The sequence below is a fragment of the Rutidosis leptorrhynchoides genome, chromosome 2, assembly GCF_046630445.1.
Source record: "Rutidosis leptorrhynchoides isolate AG116_Rl617_1_P2 chromosome 2, CSIRO_AGI_Rlap_v1, whole genome shotgun sequence".
Classification (NCBI taxonomy): domain Eukaryota; kingdom Viridiplantae; phylum Streptophyta; class Magnoliopsida; order Asterales; family Asteraceae; genus Rutidosis; species Rutidosis leptorrhynchoides.
In genome coordinates this window covers 414858599-414864798 of record NC_092334.1, presented here as the reverse complement: position 1 = coordinate 414864798, position 6200 = coordinate 414858599, and the positions used below count along the sequence as shown (strand labels likewise).

At 33.5% G+C, this 6200-nt stretch overlaps 1 non-coding gene across 1 annotated transcript; it reads right to left on the bottom strand.

Moving 5' to 3' along the window:
- Positions 1–5784: 5784 nt before the first annotated feature.
- On the bottom strand, positions 5785–5891 carry LOC139894977 (small nucleolar RNA R71). Its single transcript, XR_011775449.1, has one exon. It is a non-coding gene; the product is annotated as a small nucleolar RNA R71 (small nucleolar RNA).
- Between the last annotated feature and the right edge of the window lie 309 nt (positions 5892–6200).

Genomic DNA, 6200 nt, shown 5'->3' with positions numbered 1-6200 from the left:
TGACAAGAAATGATCTAGCTTTAAAGGATTCTTGGATGGCTTGAAAGTTCTTGAAGTAGAATCATGACACGAAAACAAGTTCAAGTAAGATTTTTACTCGAATTAAGATAGTTTATAGTTATAGGAATTGAATCAAAGTTTGAATATGAGTATTACCTTGAATTAGAGAGATAACCTACTGTAAATAACAAAGGTTTCTTGATCTTAGATGATTGATTGGAATGGATTAGAAAGCTTGGAAGTAGACTTGCAAACTTGAAAGTGTTCTTGAAGTTTTCTTGAGTAGTTGTTTTGTAAGTTGATCTAGGTTAGAATTTATGAACTAGATTGATGTAGACTATGAAGAAAATGATGAAGAACACTTAGAACAAAATGAGAGAACAAGAGAGAGATCAATTTGATGCATGAAAGTTAAAAATGAAAGTGTGTTTGTGTGTGCTCTTTCACGTGAAAGATGGCTTGTCATATAGCCTCCATTAGTTTGTAATTTTGTGAGATATTTCATGCTAGTTGCTAAATGATGGTTCCCACATGTGTTGGTGACTCACAAGGGCTGCTAAGAGCTGATCATTGGAGTGTATATACCAATAGTAAATATATTTAGAAGCTGTGTATTGTACGAGTACGAATACGGGTGCATACGAGTAGAATTGTTGATGAAAATGAATGAGAATGTAATTGTAAGCTTTTTTGTTAAGTAGAAGTACTTTGATATGTGTCTTGAAGTCTTTCAAAAGTGTACTAATACATCTTAATATACTACATGTATATACATTTTAACTGAGTCGTTAAGTCATCGTTAGTCGTTATATGTAAGTGTTGTTTTGAAACCTTTAAGTTAACGATCCTGTTAAATGTAATTAATCCCTTGTTTATCATATGAAATGAGATGTTAAATTATTACATTATCATGATATTATGATGTATGAATATATCCTAATATGATATATATATACATTACAATGTCGTTACAACGATAATCGTTACATATATGCCTCGTTTCGAAATTCTTAAGTTAGTAGTCTTGTTTTACATATGTAGTTCATTGTTAACATACTTAATGATATATATAATTATCATTTTATCATGTTAAATATAGTGTAACAATATCTTAATATAATTCATATGTATTTAGTAAGACGTTACTATAACGATAATTGTTATATATATCGTTTCGAGTTTCTTAACTTAGTAGTCTCATTTTTATGTACATAACTCATTGTTAATATACCTAGTGAGATACTTACTTATCATAATATCATTTTATATATATATATATATATACATATATATATATATACATATATATATATATATATATACATATGTAGTTTATTGTTAACATACATATATATATATATATATACATATATATATATATATATATATATATATATATATATATATATATATATATATATATATATATATATATATATATATATATATATATATATATATGTACCATCATGTCATTTTTATAAGTTTTAACGTTCGTGAATTGCCGGTCAACTTGGGTGGTCAATTGTCTACATGAAACCTATTTCAATTAATCAAGTCTTAACAAGTTTGATTGCTTAACATGTTGGAAATATTTAATCATGTAAATATAGTTTTCATTTAATATATAATCATGGAAAAGTTCGGGTCACTACAGGCAGGGGATTAAATGTGGCATTCACTAAGTCCAAGAATCATCTCTCGTCAACATGGGCTTCAATTTTAAAGGCTGGGAAAAGTCTTAATAAATTTGAAATACCATTTGCTCAATCTTTCAAAAAACGAATTGTAGATGGGTCTCAAACTGAATTTTGGAATGTGACATGGCTTGATAATTACGTATTAAAAGATAAATTTGATAGGCTTTTTCGACATGACTATGATCAAAATGCCACCATCCTTGTTTGGGTTAGTTGGGAGGGTAATAATGTTATTCTTAGTTGGTGTTGGTCCCGCAATATCTCGGGGAGATTATTAGGGGACGTCACCAATATCACTAATAATTTATCTAGTTTTGCACCTTGCAGCTCAGGTCGTGAAGAATGGACGTGGTCTCTTAGCTCTAATGGATTATGCTCAGGTAATGCTCTTACGAAGCTACTTATGAAAGCCTCCTTAAATTTTTGATTGTATCTTGTTAGTCCCATTCATAACAGCCTAGTCCCATTAAAGGTGGAGCTTTTTGTGTAGTAGGCAAGACAATTCCGTCTTCCATCTCGCGTTAAACTTGATAAGAGGGGTATGGACTTAAGGTTCGATTCATTACCCACTTTGTGACGATGACCTTGAAACTGTGTATTTTTTGGTGCAAAGTTGCCTTTGATACGTGGGTTAAGGTTTTCAATTGGTGGAACATCGACCCTCCACCTTACTTTGCCATGGTTGAAGCTTTTATTGGTAATGGGGTTTTGTTCTCTACTTCACTAGGCAAGCAATTGTGGCAAGCAACTGAATGGGTCACGGGTTATTTGTTATGGAAAAACATGAATGTTAGTACTTTCACTAAATCAAAACCAACAAGTGATATCGTTTTTAAAGAAATCCAACTAAAAACCTTCGAATGGGTTTCTAATAGAAGCAAAAAGGCAAAATTTGGATGGACCAAATGGATTCATAACCCAAGATTTTTGATTTGGATGATTTCAACCGTTCGGGAATTGGTTGAAGGTTAATTTTGGCTCATGACTCATGGCTCAAACTGTTTCCTTACTGGTTATAAGTATACGCTCGTATAAGGTGAAATGGGTGTTGGTGATGCCATTTTGTCACAGAATTGATCAGTATTGTAGCATCTCCAATGCCCTGCTTGTTTACTCAAGTCGGCATTATATGTGTGGTTAACCGATGGCCAAAGATTTTACAGCTTGATGTCATTTGCTCCTCGTTTTGTTTTGTGTATATGCTTACAGACGTGTATGTATGTTTATTTCTGTTTAGGTTCTATTTCGTTTTTCTCGTGTAATCAGGAGCTCAGTCTCCCATTGTACATATTCTTTTTTCATATTAATAAAGTATTTTATTTTAGGTTAAAAAAATGGCAAGTTGAAATATTATATCGGAGCCTTTGTGCACAACTCGCGAATTTTCCTTTTAATCAACAATTGAGTTGCTTCCTCCCTTTTCTTTTCCCTCACCTTACCCTTTCATTTATGCTTAAGCTTCCCCGGGTTAGGGGATTACTTGATTGGATACCCGAGAACCGTAATCTTTTCTAATTTTCCTATACAATATTTGATGAAAATTATATGAATGGATTCGATTTTAAAGTGTATTCTCATTGATATAACTTTCACCAAATATTATATAACACAAACAACAGTATTTATAATCAAAGCAGTACAAGAAAGACTTAAAAAGTTAAAGGGGACAATAAATTTGGGACGGAAGTAGTAATTAACAAATAATAATAATATTGATCATTTAAAGTACTGATATTGCACATTTCTTATATATTTATCATGGCAATATCCGTCAGTTTATGTCCATTTGGATACGGTTTTGGTTATTATTCGCGATTATTATGAAGATTGTGATTTGAGAGCGGAGAAGTATTCATTTGATTGATTTATGGAGTTTATGGCGACTTTACAGCAGTTTATATGTTATTGGTTGATTTGGGTTGCGATAAAGGCTTGTTATATGTAAAAACGAGTGAGAAAAGCTAGACTCAGAAGTGCGCGCCGCACGTAGGGCTGCGCACTGCACGTTATACCTTCGAACGCATTCAGTCAGTTTTAATTTTGAACAGCATTTTTCCTTTGTTAGTGCGCGCCGCACACATTTATGCGCACCGCGCATATGAGGTCGGCCGGATATTCTATTGTTATAAATAGGGTGCAGTTTTTATCTAAGGGGTATTCTTTTGGCAGCATATTTTGAGAGCACAAGAAGCGATTTTCAGTCACTTTTGGGGAATTCCAAGGTTACTCTAACGCTTCAATCATTACGTTTTCAAGGATCAATCCAAGCACTCACCAAGATTTGTCATGTTAGGTTGATTCTTAATTATCAAACAATGTTTTCCTTATTATTTATTAGTGTGATTTCAATTGTTGCCATAATTTTTGGCTAGTTTAGTTTCTTAATGTTTGTCTAGATTAATAAACATATGTGTTGGATGCAATTTATCAGTTATTATTTCAATTTATGATGATTTGATGTTTGAATTAAAGATCCATTCTTATTGAAGCTAGACTTTTCGATTCAATTGGTTGTGTATTTGTTTGATAGGACGAGAATTCATCAATTTAATATATATATATATATATATATTTACAATTGGTTTATCTTAATTGGTTGTTTGCTTACTCGGAGACGAGAGTAAATTGAATTCAAAAGGCTAAACGAAATAGGGGTGAATCATACACAACGAGAGTTGGTGTGGTTGAAATTAGAGTCTTCATCTCAGTTGATATATTTGGTCACAATTAGGAGGTCTTAGGCTACGAGGAATTACGTGTCGTGTAATCTTAATTGAAGTGTTTGCGCTGGAGAATTCCAGGTGAACCGACTAGGTAATTCACATATGTTAGATTATAACTGGGGCTTAATCTTAATGCATCCAATACTAGGTGTAAAAGGTCTAAACGAACATTTGTTCTTTTATTGATTAAAACTATCTTATTTTTATTTGTTTGCTTTAAAGCTTAAATCTTAAAATACCAAAAATATTATTCTTTCCTGTTTTTAGATAAAATCATTACTGATTTGGCTAATCGTTAAATAGCCACCAAAAACCATTATCTCATAATTTCCATTTTCTTAGATTAATTTTAGTTTATTTTCATTAGTTACAATCTTAATTCTCACTTTAAACTGTCCTTGGAACGATTTCAGATTTACCAACTTTATACTATTGCACGATCAGGTACACTACCCGTTAGTGTGTAGTAATCTTTTAATCGGTGTTTTCCATTATAAATTATAGACACGATTTTACACATCAAGTTTTTGGTGCCGCTGCCGGGGACAGTTGTGTCAAAAATTAAGATTGTTATCTAATTGTTCTTAGTTTAGTCATAGTTTATTAGTTTATTTTCTTCTTAGTTTAATCTTGCTTGAATCGGTGCGTTTAATCAGTTGTTAGTTGTGATTTTACAGTTACAGGTAGTTTATGCCAGCTACTCGTTCATCAAACGCAGAGTTATTTTCACCTATCCAGAACCATAAAGAGTATTTTGGAGTCGTGATACGGGCAAGTCATCTAATTTTGACACGCTGGATTCAGAAATTGATATTCCCACTGCACCATCAACTAGCGACCCTGTGATTAATTTGGAGAGTTTTACCGATTCAGTTGTTTTTGAATCTCAGGATTCACCTGTTGTTCAACCACCCCAAGTAGTAATTAATACTCCAATTGGTCCTGAGATTCCTGTTATACTTGAGGTTCCAGTTGTTAATCAAATGGCTCAACAAGGTCAGAGTATGGCGGAAAAGATGAAGGCCTCCCGAGTAGGCCAGGGTAATGCTATCAGAGTTCCAGAAGTTAGGAATGATTTTGAGATCAAAGGCCCAATTCTCAGTATGATTGTGACAAAATGTTAGTTTGGAGGGGAACCACAAGAGGATGCTAACGAGCATATTCGTATTTTTCTGCAGATTTGTGGGTTGTTCAAGTTCATTAATGTCCAAGATCATGCCATTTATTTGAAGCTTTTCCCATGGTCCTTGAAGGGGGAGGCTAGAGTTTGGTTAGACAGTTTACCTGAAGGTACGATCGAGGATTGGAATACTTTGATGGAAAAGTTCTTGAGCAAATACTTTCCTGCATCCAAAGCTACTAGACTTCAGCAAGAAATTTCTCAATTTCGTCAAAAGCCTAACGAGACTCTTTATGATGCTTGGAATCGCTTCAGCCGATTGTTGCGATCTTGTCCTCAACACGGGTTAGATACTTTTGCTAAGGTATAAACCTTTTATAAGGGATGTAATATCAGTACTCGTATTACCATTGATCAAGCAGCAGGAGGTAGTCTCATGAACAAAACCGAAGAAGAGGCATATGGGATAATTGAGAAGCAAGCTGAGTATTCTTATGAGTGGAATGAGGATAATGATTTGGGTCGTTCTTCTTCTTCAGTTGCAGTCGCCGGTGCTTACGATGATTTTGCTTCCATTAACGCTAAGTTAGACAAGTTTGGAAGACACTTGGAGAAGGTGGACAAAGACATCCACGGGATGATGGTTGGTTGTGAATT